The sequence below is a fragment of the Bos taurus genome, chromosome 16 (assembly GCF_002263795.3).
Source record: "Bos taurus isolate L1 Dominette 01449 registration number 42190680 breed Hereford chromosome 16, ARS-UCD2.0, whole genome shotgun sequence".
Lineage (NCBI taxonomy): Eukaryota > Metazoa > Chordata > Mammalia > Artiodactyla > Bovidae > Bos > Bos taurus.
In genome coordinates this window covers 2,220,135-2,242,781 of record NC_037343.1, presented here as the reverse complement: position 1 = coordinate 2,242,781, position 22,647 = coordinate 2,220,135, and the positions used below count along the sequence as shown (strand labels likewise).

The 22,647-nt window shown below is 50.9% G+C and overlaps 1 protein-coding gene and 1 non-coding gene across 6 annotated transcripts in view; both read left to right on the top strand.

Annotated features, from left to right (window-relative positions):
• Nucleotides 1-361: 361 nt before the first annotated feature.
• PIK3C2B (phosphatidylinositol-4-phosphate 3-kinase catalytic subunit type 2 beta) overlaps nt 362-22,647 on the top strand; it is a 78,217-nt gene continuing 55,931 nt past the window's right edge. For 2 of the 5 annotated variants that reach the window (XM_059875637.1, XM_024976622.2), the window contains exon 1: nt 854-1,230. The gene's annotated coding sequence lies outside the window, so the exon portion shown is untranslated. Of the gene's footprint in view, nt 545-668; nt 693-853; nt 1,231-14,510; nt 14,608-22,647 lie in introns of those variants that run through there. The other 3 variants (XM_024976625.2, XM_024976621.2, XM_059875636.1) reach the window with 3 other exon arrangements.
• Nucleotides 9,228-9,357, top strand: LOC112441896 (small nucleolar RNA SNORA3/SNORA45 family). Its single transcript, XR_003029859.1, has one exon. It is a non-coding gene; the product is annotated as a small nucleolar RNA SNORA3/SNORA45 family (small nucleolar RNA).

The following is a 22,647-nucleotide window of genomic DNA, read 5'->3' as shown; positions in this document are numbered from 1 at the left end:
GCACGGGTTTGCAGATGTTTCCCTGAGAACGCTAGCAGGGGAGTCCTGGGCCTCTGACCTCAGGCTGGGAGTACTGAGCCCTAGATACCTGAAGGGGACGGCAGGGGAGGGACTCTGAGAACCAGGTGCTGAGCGTAGTCTGGCAAGGAAGAAACAAGGAGGACCCTGGTGGAGAGCAAGATTCAAGTTTTGAGGAAAACGCACTTTGAGATAACATAGCATCGTTATTATGCAAAACAAAGCAAATGAGGGGCGGGCCAACTATGGGTTTCTTTGGGTGGAGCCCTTCGGAAAATTCTTCTAGAGACCACTGCTCAAACAAAGGTACTGAGTCAAAATTTTAAATAGAACGTAATGTATGAAAGATTTTCCCTTGCGCTGGTTGGGCTGGAGGATCAACCACTACCCTTCCCCTTCAGGTTGTAGACTGCTATTTAACGGGGCTCGGGTCACACGACCCACTAGGGCGAACCGAAAAACCGATGAAGCAGAAAAGTGCAAAAGGCAGAGGCAGCTTCCCCACGCCGTCTCCTCCAACCTCAAGGTAGGGACTCTCTCGGGCATCGCTCTGTTAATGATGCGGGGGGGAGGAAATTCCATCCACTGATACCCGGACCTCAAAACTCTGTCATTTCCAGTAGAATGATCTGGCATTCGTCCGGCACACAGCAAAGGGGTCCCAGCAGGGGAAGGTAATGATCATCTGCAAACACCCTCACATGAGTGGAGAGTGGAGATCTCGGCCCCTGGGTTTCCGAAGCACGACTCGACGCCTTGATTTTCCCTCCCCGCGCGCAAAGGCCGGGGAGGCGGGGAGCCGAGCGGGAGGGGCAGGCGGCCGGGCTCGGGGCCCGCCCTCCTCCGCGCTTCGGGCGCTGCGGGCTGGGGCCGCGGCCTGCGGCTGCCCGCCCTGCCCGCGTCCGGCCGAGCCTCCGCTGCCGTGCAGTGCGCGGGGTCTCCGGGAGATGGCTTCCCCGCGCTCGCCCGCGGCTGCCGCTATTGTCTCCCCCGGGCCCGCCGGACCCCGCGGGCTCGCGCACGCCCTCCCCTGAGCCGACTCCCCAGCCGGTCCTCGCGCCCCTTCTGCCTCCCCGCTGCCTCGGGCCCGGCGCCCGCCGCGTGCTGCCCGGGAGGGAGCGGCCCTGAGGAGGCGGTGCGCCGCCGGAGCCGCCGGGAGCCGGCAGCCCGGGTCTCCGAGCGCACGACCGCAGGAAACCGCAGCGGGCGCAGGTAAGGCGCGCACCCGGCCGGGCGACCCGGGCCGCGTCTGCGGATCACCCGCCGAGTAGGGCGGACGGAGGTCCGGGGCTCTCCCTGAAGCATGGCAGCTGCGAGGTTCAACAATGGAAGGACCCGAGGGTTCCCGGGGCGCGGGCCGCGGGGGCGGTGGGCGCCGAGCTCCGGGCCCCGCGCCCGAGCGGGAGGCCCCGCCGCCTCCCCGCTCCTGGGGTCTCCGAGTGTCTCGGACCCCGGGCGCCCTCTTCCCCACCCCTTTCCCTCTGAACACACTTCCTGGCTCCCAGCGGCAAGGCGCCGTGAATCAGCCAATGGTTTTGGTGTTTTGGTTTGTTGAAGATGAGAAAATAAAAGGCAAAACCTGCCCTGGAGTGAGAGTGGTGGGGTGGTGCTTTCTCTTGCGGTAGGTGAAAAGTCAGCATCTAGCCTAGGGAATATATAATAGATATACATTTTTTAGGCGGACAGATAGGAAAATTGGCTTCTGCCTTATAAGGATACTGCAGCAAAAGGGGAAAGCTTGGGAGAGGGAGAGGGGCCTTCATGCCGGAGTTCCCGGTCCCTGGGGGGAGGCGCAGCTCCCCGGCCTGTACTTGTCTCTGGTTTTCAGCTCCCGACAGCGGTGGCTTTGATGTTGGGGCGCAATCGCAGCAGCAGGAAGCACCGGGGAGCCTGCCAAGCCCGGGTAGGGTGGGGTGGGAAGCCCAGGGGCTCGGCAGGCTCCCGGGTTGTGAGAAGAGGTTACTAACGTGTGAGGTTAGCGCACACACCCTGGTTGGCCGCGGGGCGCGTGTGAAGACCCTGCCATTGCTCGCGCTCTTCAGGCCGACCTCCATTCTCTTGGTCTCCACACCCTTGTGGGGTCTTTATGGCTTCCCAGCCCCTCCAGCCTGGCTGCGATGGAATCTCTATTGTCTCTGCTGCCCTGATGTTTTTTTTTCTCAGTTCTTTTAGAGAATTTTGTACCCTGGGTGGTTGGTCCGAGCGTGGCACCAGATCCCTTAGCACACAACTACCCAGGCCCCTCCTTCTCTGTCTAAACTACCTGACTGTATGGGTTGTGGCCAAGCAGATGTAAGTAATTTGCACTGAATTCCAACCCTGTATCAGCCGCTGAATGAAAACTTATTCTGTTGCCACACAAGGCCTCAGGAAGATACTGGAAGAGAAATGGTCCAGGGGGTGGCAAACTTGATCCCTCCCGGACTCCAGCTGTGCATCCCAGAACACAGAAGTTACGAGGCTTCAGAACTGCAGCTCCTCCAGAGCCTGGCGGTCCCCTCTGGGGTTGTGTCCATGGAAAAATTAAGTCGAGGCACATTTTATAGCCCTGCCTGGCAGCCAGCGTCTGAGGAGGTGGTGGCTCGGAGCCGGAGCCCTGGACTGAAGTGTGGCTGCTTCCCCTTTGGCCTTTGGGTGAGCCCAGGGTTTGACTTCCATGGCTCTGAACTTACTGCTGAGTGTGCATGGGTGTGTGTGTCTGACTCTGACCAAACTCTCAGCCCTGGCCAGAAGGGAGTTAGTCCATTTCCCTCTTCCTGAAAAGATTGGTGAGGGAGGCTCCGTTTATCTGGGTCCTCAGGCCTTTCCCTGGAGTGCTCGTTTGGATTGTCCAGTGACCTGGAATACCTGCGTACTTGGCCGGGATGTAACGATGCTCTAACAGATACCCCACGTTCTTGTGAGCCTTAGGTCTCCTCTCTGGTTTCTCCACCCCACCTAGGCCTGACATTTTGAAGTATCTCATGTGTATGGTCATTCAGCCTGGACAGCCCTGCTGGCCAACAGGAATAAAAATGAGGGAACTCTGTTCCCTTTGGGGGTTTGTAACTGGCCTTAAACTTCAGGCTCCTCGTGCTCCCAGGACGTGAACTTGGGTGCAGTAGTGCGGAGTAGTAGAGAAGCAGTGGGTGGGTTCAGTGTCAGGAGGCCTGGCTTCCTAGCTGTGTGAGTATGAACAGCTTGTGAGCCTAAGACTCAGTTTGCATAACTATAAAAGGGGGGAAAATACCTTTGGGTCATAGGATTGTTTTAAGGATGAAAAACACTGCTTACCATGAACTGAGTAAAATCATGTATGCAAAAGCACTCTAAAAAGTACAGAGTGCTATACAAAAGTAGGTTATACATCTGAGTTTAGTCTCACTAATGAGGGAGGGAAAGCTGGTGGGGATGGGGGAGAGGGATGGGAGGAAAGGGATATGAAATAGAGAATGTTCTGGAAACTTTCTTTTCTGGCTAAGGGAAAGTAATGTGACAATGCCCAGGTAAACTATTCTTTGGGTATTTCTCTTTAAATAGGGTTGCTAGAATGGGAACTAGGAGAGAAGGAAAGTCCACTTAATGATATTTCTAGGGAATCAGGGGGATATATACACCCCCAAAGGCTGACTGCTGTCTATAGTTAGGGTAGTACTGAGCTGGCAAATAATATTGTAGCTCACACTGATGTCAGCTAGCTAGTCAATACAGAGGAGAGATTTGAAGCGGGCATTCCCTCTCCAGACCCTGTGCTCATAAGTTGGGTGCCCCTTTGAGGGAGATGTTGGGTCCTGGGAAAGGAGCAGCAGAGTTACAGAATTCATTCATACTGGATTCCTTGATTTGAATGCCAGTGAGATGCTACCGGACTGGGACATACCTTAGATAACTCACTTCTCAAGGACACAGATCCTGGGGGACAAATTTCCTCCACCCAGCCCTAGTCCAGCATAGCACCTCCTTAATTCTTGCATTTCCTAGGATCACATGTAGTTTTAGAATTGGAAGTCATTTCTCTACAAAGAAATGACTCTTCCAAGGTCAGGTGATTCTTAACAATGCTGGAACTTGTTCCACAGATCATTTTACTACCAATGAAAGGACCTGTCTTTTAGCACTTTGGAATGTATCTATCAGTTGACCCTGTCGTTGCTGGGAAATTTTCTTCTCTCAGGATATCGGTGATGGAATTCAATGTCCTCAAATCTCCATAGTGTTAAAGGGATTAATGACACAGAACATATTTTGAGCTTTGGGGAAGAAGCCCACAAGGTATGGAGGAGGAAGAGGAGAGCAGTCCCAATAGTCCTGGGGCAGAATATAGAATCTGTGACAAGGGATCTTTAGCAGTTCGTCCTTCCTCTTCTTGAGAACTTCCTGTAGGAAGTCTCACCTAGCAGAGGCTCCATAGTGTTTCAACAAGAGGCCAAAAATCATTTACCTCTTTGGAAACTTTTTTCCTTCCTCCTTAACTTTTGCACCTGCCACTCTTCTTTTTGAAAACATTGTTCGACACCCTTCATCCTGGACCTTTCTCTCCTAACCTCAGCCAACCCTAGTCACTGCGAGACTAGTTTCCTGGGCAGTGGCTTCTTTTCTCCTTGGCGTTCTTTCCACTACGTTTAATGCCTCATTCCAAATCTCGACCCGTGGATCCTGTCTTAGAGGTTAGCTTCTATTTCTGCATCCTCCCCACTGTGGGTGGGTGCCAGTCCTGAGAGCTGCTCACACACTCTGATTCCCCAGGCCCACCAGGAATAAGCTTGCATGGAGGCATCCTCTCCTGCCAAGGTTTTCTCTCTTTCTGTCTTAGTCTGCTTAGTACCCTTGACAGCAGACCAGAAGGCACAGTGAGGGGAACGGGATAGAGAGCCGAGGAGATAGTACAGTTTGCCTTGCCAGGTGAAGAAACAGATATGAGCTCTTCTCATCTCAGGTCCAAACCTAGAACCCAGACTGGAATGATTGATGGTGTCCAGCCACCGTTGAGACACCTCTGAGGGCCCCGTGTTTCTGAAAGCAGAGTGTCTGCCCCATCCCTGACTTGTCACGCTCGAGTGTCTTCCAGAGGGTAAAAGAAGTTAAACTACGAGGAGCACTGGAGGACTCATTTAATTCTGACCCAAAATGGAGAGATTGTTTGCAAATTGGATATTATGGGCACCTGGGAGAACGCAACTGTATTTCCCCCCAAAATATTATAACTAGGATGTCAGATTTACACTTTAGAATTCAGGAAGACAGATTTTTTTTCTTTTTTTAAATTAAAAGAAAAGATGGATATAGTTCCCTGACAAGCGATTTTGAAAGAGTGGCTCCCTGAGGGTTGTCAATTCTCTGAAGTGCAATTTTGGTTACGCTGTTGTAGGTGGTCCCAACAAGGAAGGCAAAAAGGAGCCATTTGAGAAAAAGTTCAAATACCAAGCAAGGCATGATAAAAATACCAAGCAAAGCATGATAAAAAAGAATAGCCTCCAGCACTGAGTGTCTGTCTTCCTGTAGCTTTTCAAACCTTACCTTAATTCCCACCCCCACTGCAATCCTTGGAGGAAATAGATGATGAAATTGTCTCATTCTCCTTTGCAGATGAGAGAACTGAGGTTCAGCTTAGGTTTAGACTCAAACCAAGATTAAGGTTGTACAACTAATGAGAAAAGAGCCAGAGATTGAATGTAGGTCAAGATGCCTCTAGAACCTGGGTTGTTTCTATGCTGCACTGGAGGCACCTGTGAGGAAAAAATGTCAGTGAGGCCCAGGTTCTGAATGAGATGGGGCTTCCGCAAGAGTCAGGTGACAGCAGCAAGTGTTCTTCTTAAAGTCATCTGTGGAAGAAGATGTGATCACAGAGGCAAGGAAGCTTGTCAGTTAATGTTTAAAAAGAGCTCATCTGTTCATTCACAGATGTTTTTTGAGTGCATACTAATGACTTTAGGTGCTTTCAGTGTCTAGCACATACAGTGTTCCAGAACTTACTGCTGGGTGGAGAACATAGATGAATGAGTAGGCTATAGTATGGGATGCTTAAAGAATTCATAAATGAGGCGTTTAGGGTGGTCAGAATTCCTGGTGGAAATGAAATGTTAGCTGAGATCTGAACAATGAGTAGGTGTTGGGGTGGATTGGGGAGTGAAACAAGTGGTGAGAGAGGTAAAGGAAGTGTAGTTTAATTTGGCCAGTACTCTTGCCTGGAAAACCCCATGGACGGAGGAGCCTGGTGGGCTGCAGTCCATGGGGTTGTGAAGAGTTGGGCACGACTGAGCGACTTCACTTTCACTTTTCACTTGCATGCATTGGAGAAGGAAATGGCACCCCACTCCAGTGTTCTTGCCTGTAGAATCGCAGGGACGGGGGAGCCTGGTGGGCTGCCGTCTCTGGGGTCGCACAGAGTCGGACACGACTGAGGCGACTTAGCAGCAGCAGCAGCATTGGAGGAGCTTGCATTTTATCTTTTATTCATCCATCACTCATTATGCATTGAATGCACATGGTGAACCTGAGTGCACAGCAGGGAAGAAGACAGACCAAATGAATTTCCAGGAGTAGTATCTGATGCATGGCAAGGACTCAGTAGATGGTGGTGGTCAGTTAATTTTATCATCTTCCAGTAGCAGGTTTGTGCTAAACCCTCAGAATATAAACGAGTTCAACATGGTCCCTGACTTTGGGGTAACCACACTATACTCCAAAAAACTCAAGTGAACAGATGAGCTTTATGTAGGAGGTAATTCTGTAAGCTCAATATGAGTCAGTTGTCCTATGGTTGTCCCAAGGCAGCATTTCTTAAAAAAGTATAGAAACTAAGACTAGAGTACTTAACATTTTGGGGGACACTTGAATTCTGAGAACCTAATACATGCTATTGGGTATCAACCTGGAAAAATCAATTACAATTTTGCCTTCCTTATCCAGCTTCAGAATCCCTGATGCTACAACAGGAAAGTGATAATTCTTCTCTAGGTTGGTCAGAGCACCCTCAGAACACCGTGTTTAACAACTCTGCCTGTGTGTAAAGCGTTGTATTGAGCATTGTGGGGAAGACAAAGACAAATAGGAGGTAATTTTTTCCTTAAGATTAATGGGCTTATATTTATAAAGTGTTTTGTAGTTATAAACCACATACATGGATGTTTGTTGTTGTTTTTAGTCACTAAGTCGTGTCTGACTCTTGCAACCCCATGGACTATAGGATTTCCCAGGCATGAATACTGGAATGCGTTGCCATTTCCAACTCCAGGGTATGTTCCTGACGGAGGGATCAAACCCGCGTCTCCTGTATTAGCAGGCGGATTCTTTACCATTGCGCCACCAGGGAAGCCCCACCTACATGGACAAGTTATTTTTATTCTAATCACCAGTAGGGTAATACCAAACAATATAAATACAACGGGATGCATTAAAATTTTTACAGACATTTGAAAGAGAGCAAAGTCACTTTCAGTCATAGGAGATGAAAGAAGGCTCTAACATAAGAGCAGGTCGGGCAAGCCAGAGTGTTCTAGAGGGCACACGCATAAACAAAGGAGTGCTCCAGAGGGCGCTCGCATGAGCGAAGGAGTGCTCCAGAGGGCACTCAGGTGAGGGAAGGAGTGTTCCAGAGGGCACGCACGTGAGTGAAGGCGTGTTCCAGAGGCCGCTCGCGTGAGGGAAGGAGGGCTCCAGAGGGCACTCGCCTGAGCGAAGGAGTGTTCCAGAGGCCACTCGCATGCGCGAAGGAGTGTTCCAAGGGCACTTGCGTAAGGGAAGGAGTGTTCCAGAGGGCACTCGCATGAGCGAAGGACTGTTCCAGAGGCCACTCGCATGAGCGAAGGAGTGCTCCAGAGGGCACTCACATAAGGGAAGGAGTGTTCCAGAGGGCGCTCGCATGAGCGAAGGCGTGCTCTAGAGGGCGCTCACGTGAGCGAAGGAGTGTTCTAGAGGGCACTTGCATAAGGGAAGTAGTTGGTTCCAGAGGGCACTTGCGTGAGCGAAGGAGTGTTCCAGAGGGCACTCGCGTGAGCGAAGGAGTGTTCCAGAGGGCACTCGCGTGAGCAAAGGAATGTTCCAGAGGGCACTCGCCTAAGCGAAGGAGTGCTCCAGAGGGCTCTCGCCTGAGTGAAGGAGGGCTCCAGAGAGTGCTCGCATGAGCAAAGGAGTGTTACAGAGGCCACTCGCTTGAGGGAAGGCGTTCTCCAGAGGGCGCTCACGTGAGCGAAAGAGTGTTCCAGAGGGCACTCGCATCAGCCAAGGAGTGTTTCAGAGGGCACTCGCGTGAGCGAAGAAATGTTCCAGAGGCCGCTCGCGTGAGCGAAGGAGTGCTCCAGAGGGCACGTGCATGAGCGAAGGCGTGTTCCAGAGGCCGCTCACAGGAGTGAAGGAGTGTTCCAGAGGCCACTCACATGAGTGACAGTTTGTGGGAGAGCGTGGGGCCCTGGAGAATGGTTAATGACCATCAGCGCTTTGGGGGGCATGCAGGGGACTGGGCTGGGACTTGGTGTGGGGAAGGGAAGAGACAGAGTTTCTCACTGGACGAATGACATGACCAGAGCTCCAGGATTCCCTGGCACTGCAGTATACCAGAATAGTCACCAATATCAGCTTGAACATTTGGTAAAATGTGATATTCCTGGGTCTCCATAACAGAATGGGAAAAAGATCTCGAACAATTTTGGCCTCAAACAAGATTCAGTTTAGCTTTTACTCATTTATTTTAAATTTTATTTTATTATTTGCTTGCTGCTACTGCTGCTAAGTCGCTTCAGTCGTGTCCGACTCTGCGACCCCATAGACGGCAGCCCACCAGGCTCCCCCATCCCTGGGATTCTCCAGGCAAGAACACTGGAGTGGGTTGCCATTTCCTTCTCCAGTGCATGAAAGGGAAAAGTGAAAGTGAAGTCGCTCAGTCGTGTCCGACTCTTCGCGACCCCATGGACTGCAGCCTACCAGGCTCCTCCGTCCATGGGATTTTCCAGGCAAGAGTACTGGAATGGGGTGCCATTGCCTTCTCCTTATTTGCTTATTGACGTATAATTGATTTATAACCATTTGACTTAGTCTCTTTTACTACTTGTGTGACCTTAGGCAAATTACTCAATTCATTTCCTATTTTCGTAAAGTAAGGATAATAATATAAACATTTAAGGATTGTTATAAGGATGAAACAAGACAATACCTGGCACAGAATGCCAGATAGGGTGGGGGTGGGGGAAAGATCTGTTTCCTTCCTTCCATTTCTTTGATACTTATATTCACTTATTGAGGCTAGGGTCACATTTGGGTATCAGCTGTTGCCTTAGTGTGCTAGAGTCCTTGAAGAGTAACTGCTGACCTTATTCACTGACTGTGACCCTTATGGCATAGTCAGTCACCAGGTTAGTAACATATATCAGATTGTTACACAACTGTTAGATCGATTAGTGCCCACAACTTAGGGAGATGGTAATAACTATTTGTTTAGGAGCCCTGTGGTATAGGAGTGTGTAGAAGCTGTCAGGTCCTAACCTACTCTAGTACTCTTGCCTGGAGAATCCTATGGACAGAGGAGCCTGACGGGCTACAGTCCATAGGGTTGCACAGAGTCAGACACGACTAAAGCGACTTAGCATGCAAACATGCATGTACATATTCACTTAGCCTTCCTCTCTGTCAACCCCTAGTACAACCCCCCCCCCCAACTTTGCTTTGTTTTCACCAGAATAAAGTATGATAACCTCACTCCAGGCAGAACAGTGGACATATCCTTGGGGTACTAATTTGACGGATTTATAATGTTTACATGCATTGCAATGGTGTTTCAGCAAGGTAGCTATGGATGGTTAGCTCCATTGTGCCTGCACATATGGCCACGTTCTGGCTTCTCTCATCCAGCTGCAGGCATGCAGCTAATCTCTGCTGAGAACAGCCTCTGACTATTGCTACCCTATTGTAGACCCTGGGTGAGGGGCACAGGAGCAAGGGCTCCATGACGGTGGGGCTGGTGGGATGTGAGTGTGCCTCACTGAACCAGGTGGGCAACTGAGTCCCTACGCTGGGTATAGCCTTGGCCTCTGTCTCCCTTGGAACTTCCTGTGCAAAGTGGGACATGAGTTCAGTTTCGTCTCTCAGTCCTGTCCGACTCTCTGTGACCCCATGAATCACAGCACGCCAGGCCTCCTTTTGCATCACTCCCAGAGTTTACTCAAACTCATGTCCATCGAGTTGGTGATGCCATCCAACCATCTCATCCTCTGTCGTCCCCTTCTCCTCCTGCCCCCAATCCCTCCCAGCATCAGAGTCTTTTCCCACGAGTCAACTCTTCGCATGAGGTGGCCAAAGTATTGGAGTTTCACCTTTAGCATCAGTCCTTCCAATGAACACCCAGGACTGATCTCCTTTAGGATGGACTGGTTGGATCTCCTTGCAGTCTAAGGGACTCTCAAGAGTCTTTTCCAACACCACAGTTCAAAAGCATCAATTCTTTGGCGCTCAGCTTTCTTCACAGTCCAACTCTCACATCCATACATGACCACTGGAAAAACCATAGCATTGACTAGATGGACATTTGTTGGCAAGGTAATATCTCTGCTGTTCAATATGCTGTCCAGGTTGGTCATAACTTTCCTTCCAAGGAGTAAGCGTCTTTTAATTTCATGGCTGCAATCACCATCTGCAGTGATTTTGGAGCCCAGAAAAATAAAGTCTGACACTGTTTCCACTGTTTCCCCATCTATTTCCCATGAAGTGATGGGACCAGATGCCATGATCTTCGTTTTCTGAACGTTCACTTTTAAGCCAACTTTTTCACTCTCCTCTTTCACTTTCATCAAGAGGCTTTCTAGTTCCTCTTCACTTTTTGCCATAAGGGTGGTGTCATTCGCATATCTGAGGTTATTGATATTTCTCCGGGCAATCTTGATTCCAGCTTGTGCTTCTTACAGCCAGCGTTTCTCATGATGTACTCTGCACATCTCATGATGTGCTCAGTGGTGTCTGACTCTTTGCAACCCCATGAATCGCAGCACGCCAGGCCTCCCTGTCCATCACCAACTCCCGGAGTTCACTCAGACTCACGTCCATCGAGTCGGTGATGCCATCCAGCCATCTCATCCTCTGTCGTCCCCTTCTCCTCCTGCCCCCAATCCCTCCCAGCATCAGAGTCTTTTCCAGTGAGTCAACTCTTCTCATGAGGTGGCCAAAGTACTGGAGTTTCAGCTTTAGCATCATTCCTTCCAAAGAAGTCCAGGGCTGATCTCCTTCAGAATGGACTGGTTGGACCTCCTTGTAGTCCAAGGGACTCTCAAGAGTCTTCTCCAACACCACAGTTCAAAAGCATCAATCCTTTGGCACTCAGCCTTCTCCACAGTCCAACTCTCACATCCATACATGACCACTGGAAAAACCATAGCCTTGACTAGACAGACCTTAGTTGGCAAAGTAATGTCTCTGCTTTTGAATATGCTATCTAGGTTGGTCATAACTTTCCTTCCAAGGAGTAAGCGTCTTTTAATTTCATGGCTGCAATCACCATCTGCAGTGATTTTGGAGCCCCAAAAATAAAGTCTGACACTGTTTCCACTGTTTCCTCATCTACTTCCCATGAAGTGATGGGACCAGATGCCATGATCTTCGTTTTCTGAACGTTGAGCTTTAAACCAACTTTTTCACTCTCCATTTTCACTTTCATCAAGAGGCTTTTTAGTTCCTCTTCACTTTCTGCCATAAGGGTGGTGTCATCTGCATATCTGAGATTATTGATATTTCTCCCGGCAATCCTGATTCCAGCTTGTGTTTCTTCCAGCCCAGCGTTTCTCATGATGTATTCTGCATATAAGTTAAATAAGCAGGGTGACAACATACAGCCTTGATGTACTCCTTTCCCTATTTGGAACCAGTCTGTTGTTTCATGTATTCTGCAAAGAAGTTAAATAAGCAGGGTGACAATATACAGCCTTGACATACTCCTTTTCCTATTTGGAACCAGTCTGTTGTTCCATGTCCAGTTCTAACTGTTGCTTCCTGACCTGCAGACACAGGAGATGGGAAAAAGGCATTAGGGCGTGTACAGAGCAATGCCGAAACTGACAGGACTCCTCCTCTACTCCCCCACCGCCTGGGTTACTTCCTACTTAGGAAAGAAATCTTGACCCCTCCATGTGCAGAGATGCAGAATGGTTGTTGTAACACCATCTAAGACAAAGGTGTTGTTCTCGTGCCCCATTCTAATGTCATGTCATGTACACAGCATCAGAATGTTTAGGAAACACTGAGAGCGTAAAAGAAGTAAGGCAAGTTTGAAACAGCTGACCGGGGAAGGTTTCTGAGGATCCTGAGTTGGGGTGAAAAGAGGAGAGAGAAAGCAGGAGTAAAAGCGCCTCCAGCTGCACTCATGGCTTTTGAGGCCCTAAGGGTCAGGTGGGACCAGTAGGGCCCGGGCACTGGAGCTGCCTCCACTGTGACAGGGCTAGGTAGTGGGTGACCAGGTGGAGGGGAGGCCCGGCTGGGATCCCCTGCAATCAGGCACCATCAGGCTCTCTGCCTACTTCCCACCCCCCTCCCTGGTGTCCCCTTCACTGTGGTTTGGGGATTCTGAACACTGGGAGGCCGTCTGGGGATGGATCTCATCTCCCAGTTCCCTCTTAGGGCCCTGCATCTGCAGTGGGGTTTCTCCTTTGACCTTGGTGAGACGGAACCCTTGGTCTCCTCCTGGGTTCTGTGTCCTTGGCTGACCCGGGGCAGGATATCCTTCCGGTCTGCTACCAGGAAGAGGGGAGAGGGACTTCATGGCTGCGGGGTGAGGCCAGGCTAACAGCAGCCAAGGCCAAGAATCGGGGGGTCAGTGACTTAAAGGGTCAGGCCGCCTCCTGGACAGTGCTTAGGGGAACTTGTGCCCTGGAGAGGTCGGGAGCTGGGACCGGGGGAGGACTGGCAAGGCCTGTGTCAGAGATCTGATCCTCCACCTTCTCGTGGATAATTTCTTCCAGTGCCACTTGCAATTTCCACTTCCAGATTCCCTTAGGTTGAGCACCTTCTCCCCAGACTCTGCTTTTTAACTACAGACGTCCCTCTGACACTCCTGAATAAATTAGTATCAGATGTTTGGTGGTGTTTTGTGTGTGGTGTGTGTGTGTTTCTGGTCTGAAAGAAGGGGGCCACTTGGGAACTGACACCCCTTCCCTTGCCCATCCTGGTTTGTGAGGACCCCAGGGTTCTCCATTGATTGAGGGGATAACCAGCTGCCGCTGAGGCTGACCAGGTTTGTTTGGGCAAAGGCGCTCCAGGGCTCTGTGTCTGGGGTCTCCTTCCCTGGCGTCGCCCTCCTGCGAGCTTTCCTGGCTGGCCCAGCCTGGCCCCGCACCCTGGAATGTGGACAGGGAAGGGCCCTGGAACCTAGGGGCCCCGTTTTCCTTTTCTTCGGGTTCAACTTCCTGCTGCTTTTCTTAGGCTTCTTTGCCAGCGGCACTAGAACTGTCCCCTCAGCCATCTAGGCTGGCTTCTTCTGCCCCCAGGGAGCTGCTGAGGCGGCGGGTGAGTCGGAGGGTGTGTGGTGGGTGGGAGCGTGCGGGTGGGGACGTGTGCAGTTTGTGTGGTTACTGTGGCTCTGGGCCCCTGGGAGTGACTGCAGTCTATCGGGGACTTTCTTGATTTGGGGAACTAGCACTAATGGAAGATATTCAGACAGCCTGTCAGGATTGCGGGGTTAGGGACTGTGGTGGCAGAGAGACAGCGGTCAGAGCTGGCGGAGGGAGGTGCAGAGCCTCCCTGCCGAGAGGGCGGGAAGGAGCTCTCCCTGGGGACGGCGTGGGGGGCCGGTCTTCACTCCTCCAAGGTTCCCATGGGTGACTGGCTCAGGCTTTTTCCGCTCGACTTCCTTTCCCCCTTCTCTGAGCCAAGCAGGTGGCTGTCGGCTGCCCACACAGCCTGGCTTGCCCGCTGGTTCCTCAGCTTGGGCTTCCAGCCATTGCCCTGCCCCTCCCCACAGGCGGCACCACGGCGTGGGGGCTGTTGGCTCCCCTTCTCTACTTTGTGGACTCGTTCTGGGCACCGAGCCCCCAGGTGCTTCTCGTCCCGGGCTCTGGCCATCATCAGTGCCAAGCGTGTCCTCATGGGGAGGCGCACGGGGCTGGGGCAGGCTTGTTTCTGAGGACCAACAGCACCGTGTGGCCTCTCCACACTGGGTCACGGGCCCTTCCCACTCTGCGGTGAGAGCCGGGGCAAATGCACTGACTGTTCGTGGGTCTCATTCGACTCATTTCTATTAGACAGGCGGATCCTGTCATGGAGATGGGAGACAGCCTTTCAGATGTCCAGGAAAGGTGCTACCAGAAAACAACTGAAGAATTGTTATAAGTGAATGAATTGGAGACACTCCCTGCAGATCAGAGAGTTGATCCGCAGCAAAGATGCCATTCTTGTGGAGGATGGTCTCACTGGCGTTATTCAGTTGACTCTGGCTAGTCTGATGCCTCGGTGGTTACCCCGAGATACTTCCCCATCCTCTTGCTGTGGGCATGGGCCGTCATTTGCGATGCTGCTCAGCGCTCCCTTCTTCTTCCCTGCAGACTCTGATGGGTTGGCCCTGCCCAGCTTGTGAGGACTTGAGGAGTCTGCACTGGAGCCGTGAGCCAGAGTGACACCACCTGTCATCTCTCCCTTCCAGTGAGTCCTCCAAGCAGAGCAGAGCCTTGCTGGTGTGTTGGGTCCTCACTTCGGTGCCTTGGCTGGATGGGAACAGCTGTGACCTGCTTTCTGGATTTTGCTTAATGGGCTGGCCTCCTCTAGGGAGTTTTCCCAGCCCACGCAAGAATCCTGGAGAACTGGATTCCGGTGGGCATGAGCTGGGGAAGCTAGACTGGAGGTTCAGCTGGAGGTGTCAGGCAACAGTCTAATCTTGCAGGAGCTCTCAGCTGCAGCCAGCAAATGGCACTGGGAAAGGCTGCTGTGTCCCCGTGCCCACCTCCACCCACTTTCTTATATCCCCCTCCTTGAGGGGCTTCCTTTATGCTTCAGGGGCCTACAGTAGATTCAGAGAGGCTGAGGTTTCCTAGATTTTGGAAACGTTAGGTTGTTTTTCTCTTGTAGGTAGGTTGGAGTGCACTTTGGTGGGAACTGATCTGAACTAGAAGGATTGGTCCTTGGAGCGGAGGGCAGGCAGCAGAGAAAGTGGGAAACGTGGCCCAGAGGGGAGGTGTGGCTGCTCTGGCTCCTGGGATGGTTCCTGGGTTAGAAACTCACATGCTGCCAAGACCGACCTTTCCTTTTTGCCAAATGTTCCATTCAGCTGACTGCCAGCTCCTGGTCCCGGGCCCTGCCGTCTGTAACAGTGCAGCTCTTGGAAAGTTTTGAGATGAGCCATGAGCTGCCACCTCACCTCTTCCATCCCTGACTCTCTTAATACCAAGACCCCATGTCTACAGGGTGTGTGCCAGGAGCTTTGAGCCCCAGGGATTCCATGTGTGTGCACGTGTACATATGTGTGTGTATTTGAATGGAACCTGCTGCACAGACAGTTTCTGAGCAGGGACTGGGGACTGTGAATGCAAACCTGACGGATGTAACTGGGTCACACGGCCTCCTGACCCTCTGCTCTCTTAGGACCAGAGAGCCTTTTATTAGGGCTCTTGGGTCCACTTTGGCTTCAGATTGGTGGAGAATTCATGGTAGGCCCAGGAGAGAGAGAGATGGAAAGTAAGTCCAGTAGCAAAGACTGAGCTACATGGGACTGCTTTAATTTGGCTAAGAGGGTGCTGGAGAGGGGCTATGTGAGTAGGAAGAAAGTGCAAGTCTCTTTCTTCCACATTTGGAACTGAGTGAGAACCACCCCGAGAGAACACGGTTAATGAGAAAGACTTTGTTGGTGTGTGTTACTCAGTGATTGGGCCTGACTTCAAAGCAGCCTGTAGAGTTGTATAAAACCTGTAGGTTTTCATTACGGGAGCAGGGATCGGCTGCATATCTGTTTGAGGTGGAGAGCTGACCTACTTGACTTCTGGTTATACCTCCCTGCTGGAGGAGTCAGGTTCCTGGCACAGGGCACACTGACTTCCCTGTTGGAGCTGTGGGCGGGGAGATGTGGAGCAGGACAGCAGGGTGTGGGTTGAGGGGTGGGCGATGGGTCCCTGGCTGCAGAACCACTGGAATGGGGGTCTGGATAAGTGTGGCTGTTGGGCGTGGCTAGGGGGAGGGTCCTCTCAGAAAAGAAAACTCTGTGAGCCAAAGGGATTAAGCTTTAATGGCCTCCAACCCTTTGACCCATTCTGTCCCAAGAGGTGGTGTGGAAGGTCTCCTAGGGCAGCCCTAGAACTGAGTCATCTTAGGGAAGACAGGGGCTTGAGACTACACATTTTTCACCCTTTCTTGATAACTCTCCATTGCCCCTGCTTGGTGAAGACGGGCCAAGATGGGCAAGGTTCAGGCAGGGATTGAATTATTTATGATACATCTGTCACCTTTGCTAGATCGTAAGCTTCCTGGAATTGTGCCATTGTCAACTGAATATTTGGGTCTAGTATGGCGCCTGGCACATAGCTGGTACTCAACACCCATTAGATTCCACTCTGTGGCCCAGGATGTGGGGAGAGTACCCAGGCTCATTAGTCTGTCCCAAGCAGGGCAGTTCTGATACAGTGCCCCCCATCGAGGCAACAGGAAGCCCTCTCTACCCAGAGCTGGAGTCACTGCTGGCCCCTGGGGCCCCGCCCTCTCTGGCACAGGCCCTGCACAGAGTCAGCTCGCTGCAGGGAGTGCCCTCTCCTCTCTCCCCACCCTTTGACTCTGAACCATTGTGTGGCTCTGCTCGGACCGGCCTCCTCCCCCCTGACCTCCAGCCATCTGTTGGCAGCTGTGTGAACTGAGTTTGGTGCCTGGTGCTGCTTAGACCCTGGCACCGACCCGCTTGGCCATAAACCCCTTTCCCTTCACCAGCTGACTGCCTGGTGCTCTTCCGGGTCCCTTTCCCCAGTTCCCTCCTGTACTCCTGGTGGTTCTGAAACCTTAGTCTTTGGTGTCAGATCTGCACATCTGAATTGCCTGAGGGTCTTTGAAATGTTCAGAGTCCAGGGACTCACCCCACTAAATCAAACCCTCCAGGAGAAGGGCCAGGAATTTGTATGTTTGAAAAACTTACCAGATGGCAATTACAAACATTCAAATGTGGGCCCTATATTAGGTAATTTTATCGGGTCAGCGTTAACATTTTGCGGGTATGCTAACTGACATTGTGTTTACCTCAGAGAATGGCCTAGGTCTTCTGTAGAGATTCAGGCTAAAGTATTTAGAAGTGAAGTGCTTGCATCTTACTTTCAAATGTTAAGCAGAGAAAGTGTGTTCAAATGTGGGGAAATGTTAATAATGAGTGCATGCAGGTGAAGGGTAACTGGCTAAAAATGGTCTTTCAGATGGTTTTCATCTACTTTCTGAGAGATGGATACTGGAAGAGAAAACAGCTGGGGCCACCACGGCGCACAACTCCAGGGGGCACCACTCTCTTTGATGTGGTAGACGATGTCAGTCTCATAGAGTACAGTGTCTGGGTGCTCCTTGCAGTTTGTGACAGAGTGGTCTTGGCCCTTGACTTCTCTTCCTGGATGAGCTGCAGAGTAGCAAAGCCCCTGGTCCTCCTCTATCCCAGCTCTTTCCTGGGACCTACATCATGTATATTTCTTCCTTCTTTTTTTTAAAACAGAATCCTTAGTAGCCCTTGAGGACTCAAGGAATAGGGAATTTGTCAACCCAGCAGAGTTTGGCAGGGAGGGAACTGAATTGGAAAGAGAATGGGGGAGGCAAGAAACATGAGACTCTGATTCTTAAAATACTTTGTGTATCCACACCCCTCCTGGAGGATGAAATTCAGGAACGAGTTCTCAGTGTAAGCCAGTTCCCTCTAGCTCCAGGTGGTTGGGATCCTGCCTTCCCTCTTTCCCTAGATTTCCCCCGTGCCTGCTGCAGCTCTGAACCTTCACTCCACCTTGGGGGATGGCTCTCCCGGTCCTGCCTGCGCACCACGTGCCTGTCCGCAGTAGAGTGAGCAGAGCACCGCACTTTTGGAAGGCAGCTGCCGGTGTGGCCCTGGACACGAGACTTGTCAGCGGGCTGGGCCTCCTCTGCTTGGCCTGGTGGCGTCCTGGCCGGGAGCCAGGGGGCTGGTGGTTAGAGAGGGGTAGCTCAGCTTTCTGCATTTGAATTCCAGTTTGGAAAGAGCTGTAGGAGCTGGGCCTGCTGGATCTCCCTTGGGCATTTTTTTTTTTCCCTTGGCCACACCACGTAGCTTCTGGGATCTTAGTTCCTGGAGCAGGAATTGAACCTGGACCCTCAGCAGTGAAAGCGCCAAACTGTAACCACTGGGCTGCCAGGAAGTTCCCCCTTGGGGCTTTCTTCTCTTTCTTTCTAGGGCTAACTTTGGAGTCCTCTGAGGAATCAAGAGAAATCAATAGGACTGAAGGGAATCAATAGGTCAGAATCAAAGAGTCCCAGGGCTGGAGGGCATTTTGTGCGGTGGTCTTGTCCATTTGCCCACCTGCATTTACAGATGCTAAACCTGGTCCTATTAGTTGAAGCCCAGTCCTTCCTTTGAAGGATCCTCAAGGAAGGATCCATCTGTATCCTGACCACCTATCTCCGTGTCTGAAAATTCTTACCATCAGAAAGCTCTACCCTTATGTTCCAGTTCAGGAGCATTTTTTCTCAGTGGAAATGAGGTGATATTGGAACTTGAGCTTAGTTGGGGGATAACAGAATCATACACATTTAATTTTGGATAAATAATTTAAGCTGATATTTGAGGTATATATAAGTTGCTTCCCAAGTGGTGCTAGTGGTAAAGAACCTGCCTGCCAATGCAGGAGACATTGGTTTGATCCCTGGGTCAGGAAGATCCCTTGGAAGAGGACACGGCAACCCACTCCAGTATTCTTGCCTGGAGAATCCCTTGGACAGAGGAGCCTGGTGGGCTACAGCCCATAGGGTTGCAAAGAGTCAGACACGACTGAAGGGACTTAGCATATTGAGGACATGAAGATAGGGCCCTTAATTCAACCTGGGGATCCGGAGAAGGCTTCCTGAAGAACCTGATGTCTGAGCAAAGTCTGAGCATTTAGAACCAAATAAGCGAAGAACACTGGCAGTTGGGAAGGGTACCTTGGAGTAGGAAGATACTGCATAGAATCACAGAGGTATCAAATAGGTAGTAATGAATGGTTGGAGATGGGAGGGAGAGGTGGGCTGGTGATGAAGGCCTTGTTAAGGAATCAAATAGAGAGCCTTTGAAGGGGTTTAAACAGAGAGTGAGATGATCAGATTTACACTTTAGAAAGAACCCTCAAGCTGCTTTGGGGAGCAAGTGGTAAAGAGGGAAAGGTTAGCAGGAAGGACTGTTAGAAGGCTCTTACGATAGCCCAGCTGAGAAGGTGTGGGTCTAATTAGGGCGGCAGCAGTTAGGATAGCAGGAGGGACTCGATTTGGGAAGAACTCAGAGGACAGGCCTTGGTGACTGGACGGGGGTAAAAGGAAGGTAGGATCCAGGAGGACCATCAGCTGCCTAGCCTGGGTGACTGAGTGGTGCCGTTCACGGCGGTGGGGAACCAGGAAAGGGAAGGCTGTGGGAAGGAAATGCAGATGTGGTCGTTCATTTGGGGCATTTGGGCTTGAGAGATGGGTGGCCATAGCGACTTGAGCGGGGAGAGACTCATCTGGGGCCATCAGCATGCACCTTGTATGAGTGGGAAACAGACCGAGACTGCCCAGTGTCAGCCAACTGAGGTGGAGGATGGAGTCCCACGCCTACGCCAGCATTGCAGGGGTGGACACAGGAAGAGGAGGACAACGGCGGAAGACGAGAAGAGAGAGAGTCATGGGAGGCAGCGGGTCGAGGGCACGGGAAGAGGGGAATGCTCCACGAGCCAAGGGCAGCAGCGGTGTCTGGGCAGATAGAAACCTCTGTGAAGCGGGGAGCCTAGGCGTTATTGCTGGGGCATTCCAGTGGAATGCCGGGGGCAGAAGGCAGGTGGCAGTGAATTGAGGAGCCAATAATGGAGACCTGAGAAGTGCCGTGTGTCTTCTGCTCTTGGCTGGGAAGGGAAGGGAGCACTGAGAGGGCATGAGCTGAAGGACAGGAAGCCAAGGTGATTAGGGTGTGTGTAGGCTTCTGGTTTTTGTTTCTTCTTTCTTTCTTTCTAAGGCCAGAAGAAGCTTGAACATGTTTAAGTGCTGAAGAGAGTGAGCCAGTTAAGGGGAAGAGCTGAAAGTCAGGGAGAGGGGCGGGGAGTTTGTGGAGTGTGTGTGGAGGAGACCCGGGGGTGGGGCAAGTGCCCAGGAGGCTTCTAAGTCAGCGGGAGGGGTACTGCTTCTCCAGAGGCCGACAGGAGAAAAGGAGGCTGAATGCAGGTGTGGATCAGTTAGTTAGTGGGCAAGAGAGGCAGGACGCTGAGAGAGATTATTTCCAATGGCCTCAGTTTCTCTCTTCACAGCGGCGCCAGGCCAGGCCATTTTACTACTATGCTTGTTCCAGCGTGGGGCTAAAAATACAGCCATTCTCTGGATTAAACCTGGAGGAGGGCATGGCAACCCACTCCAGTGTTCTTGCCTGGAGAGTCCCCATGGACAGAGGAGCCTGGCGAGCTACGGTCTACGGGGTCACAAAGAGTTGGACATGACTGAGCGACTAAGCACAGCACAAGCTCAGTTCAGCTTTGAGCGTTTATCTCTTGTCTCCTATCAAAAGCATGGGCCTCCTTTTCCTGGGTCTAGTGTCCCGTCTCTGGGCAGCCAAGTTCTGGGTATCTCCATCTGCTCATCCGATTCCTTGGAATTTTAAATAGCATGACTCTCTTCCTCTGTGGATAAAACGTAGTCTATAAGGAGATGTTGAAGGGTGGAGAAACACAACAGACACAGGAAGCAGCAGAGAGCTGTTTTTGCATACCCTGAAACTGAGCTTGTGCTACTCAATTTTGGGGGAAATACATTCCAAGACTCATGGAGCCAGCCTGTGCCTAAGGGGTGCTCCAGGATCTGGGAGGGGGCTGCATGTAAAGGATGCTCTTGCCCTAACTCATTTGGGGTGTGATGGAACTTGCCACCGTGCACCTATCTGAACTTATTTTCTATTGATGTTTTCAATTTTCTTATCATGAAGGACATGCTTCGTATGTCTGTAACTTGCTGGGCAAAGCAGTACAATAAAATGAAGGATTTTTGATAATTTTAGAAATGGTGAACTCAGCTGCTGGTGAGAAGCTTCAGAAGTGACTTACTTCACACTCAGCTGTCCCAACCTAATCTGAAACACACATACACACACAGGTCTGTGGTTCTTAGCTTCGGCTACAGTTTAGAGTCTCCTAGGGAGTTTTTAAAAATACCACTGCCTACTGCAGACCAATTAAATCAGAATCTCTTGAAAGTACCTGGGCTTCAGTACTTTTAAGAATTCCCCCAGTGTTTGTAATATGCAGCCAGGGTTGAGAACCACTGGGCCAGGCTAACCTTGTCATCACGAACATGTCTTCATGCCGTGTCATCCCACGGCACCTGAAGGAGAAGGATGACAAAGCTGGAGTAAATGAACAGGGCTTCTCATGGCAGAGGCAGCTGGCCAGGCGTGTGTGTGTGTGATCTTCCTGTCTGGTTTCCTAAGGGCTGAGGGAAATCAAGATTTTGGCACACCTTCCCTTCATCAGGCACCCGGGTCTTACCTGTTGGCTAGTTTTGTTTTATTGCTTGTATTGATGTATTTTGGGAGGATCTCAGTGCAGTCTGACTAGTTGTTTCATAGGGCTTTATTGTACTTTTCATTATAGATTTATTGAAGTATAATTGTACATATAGTATGTACATATACATATAGTATGTATGTACATACAGTAAATTGTACATACTTAAAGTGCGCAACTTTATAAATTTGGACATACATATATATGGCCAGTGGTAAAGAATCTGCCTGCCAAAGCAGGAGATGCAGGTACAGTTCCTGGGTCGGGAAGATCCCTGGGAGAAGGGAATGGCACCCCACTCCGGTACTCTTGCCCGGAGAATTCCATGGACAGAGGAGCCTGGCGGGCCACTGTCTGTGGGATCGCAAAGAGTCCACACAACTGAATGAGCGACTGACAGTTGCACTTTCACTGTAGATTAGTTCTCCTTTTCCAGAATTTTATACAAATGGAACGCTACATACCCATAATCTTTGGTCTGACTTGTTTTTCTCAGCATAGTTATTTTGAGATTCATCCATGTTACTGTATGTATCAGTAATGAATTCCTTTTTGTTGCTGAGTGGCATTCAGCTGTGTGGACGCATCACATTTTTGAATCCACTCACCTGCTGATGGACACTGGGTTGTCTCCAGGTTTTGATACGTCTGTTAATCCTGAACGCCTAAGCCTTCCCCACCCCGCCCCCTTGGCAACCACAAGCCTGTTTTCTGTGTCTGTGCCTCTCTTTCTGTTTCATAGATATGTTCATTTGCGTCATATTTTAGACCCCACATATAAGTGATATCGTTATGGAATTTGTCTTTTTCTGTTTGACATACTTCACTTAGTAGGGTCATCTCTAGGTCCATTCATATTGGAGAGCTGTCTTTCAATCGACTGAAGAGCCCTTGTCTCTATCTTTTTGTCTTTGCTGATGCAAGGTGCCTCCTTCTTTCCTTGGGGAACCTGTAAGCGAGATGAGGATGGGATTTAGGGACCAGAGATAGC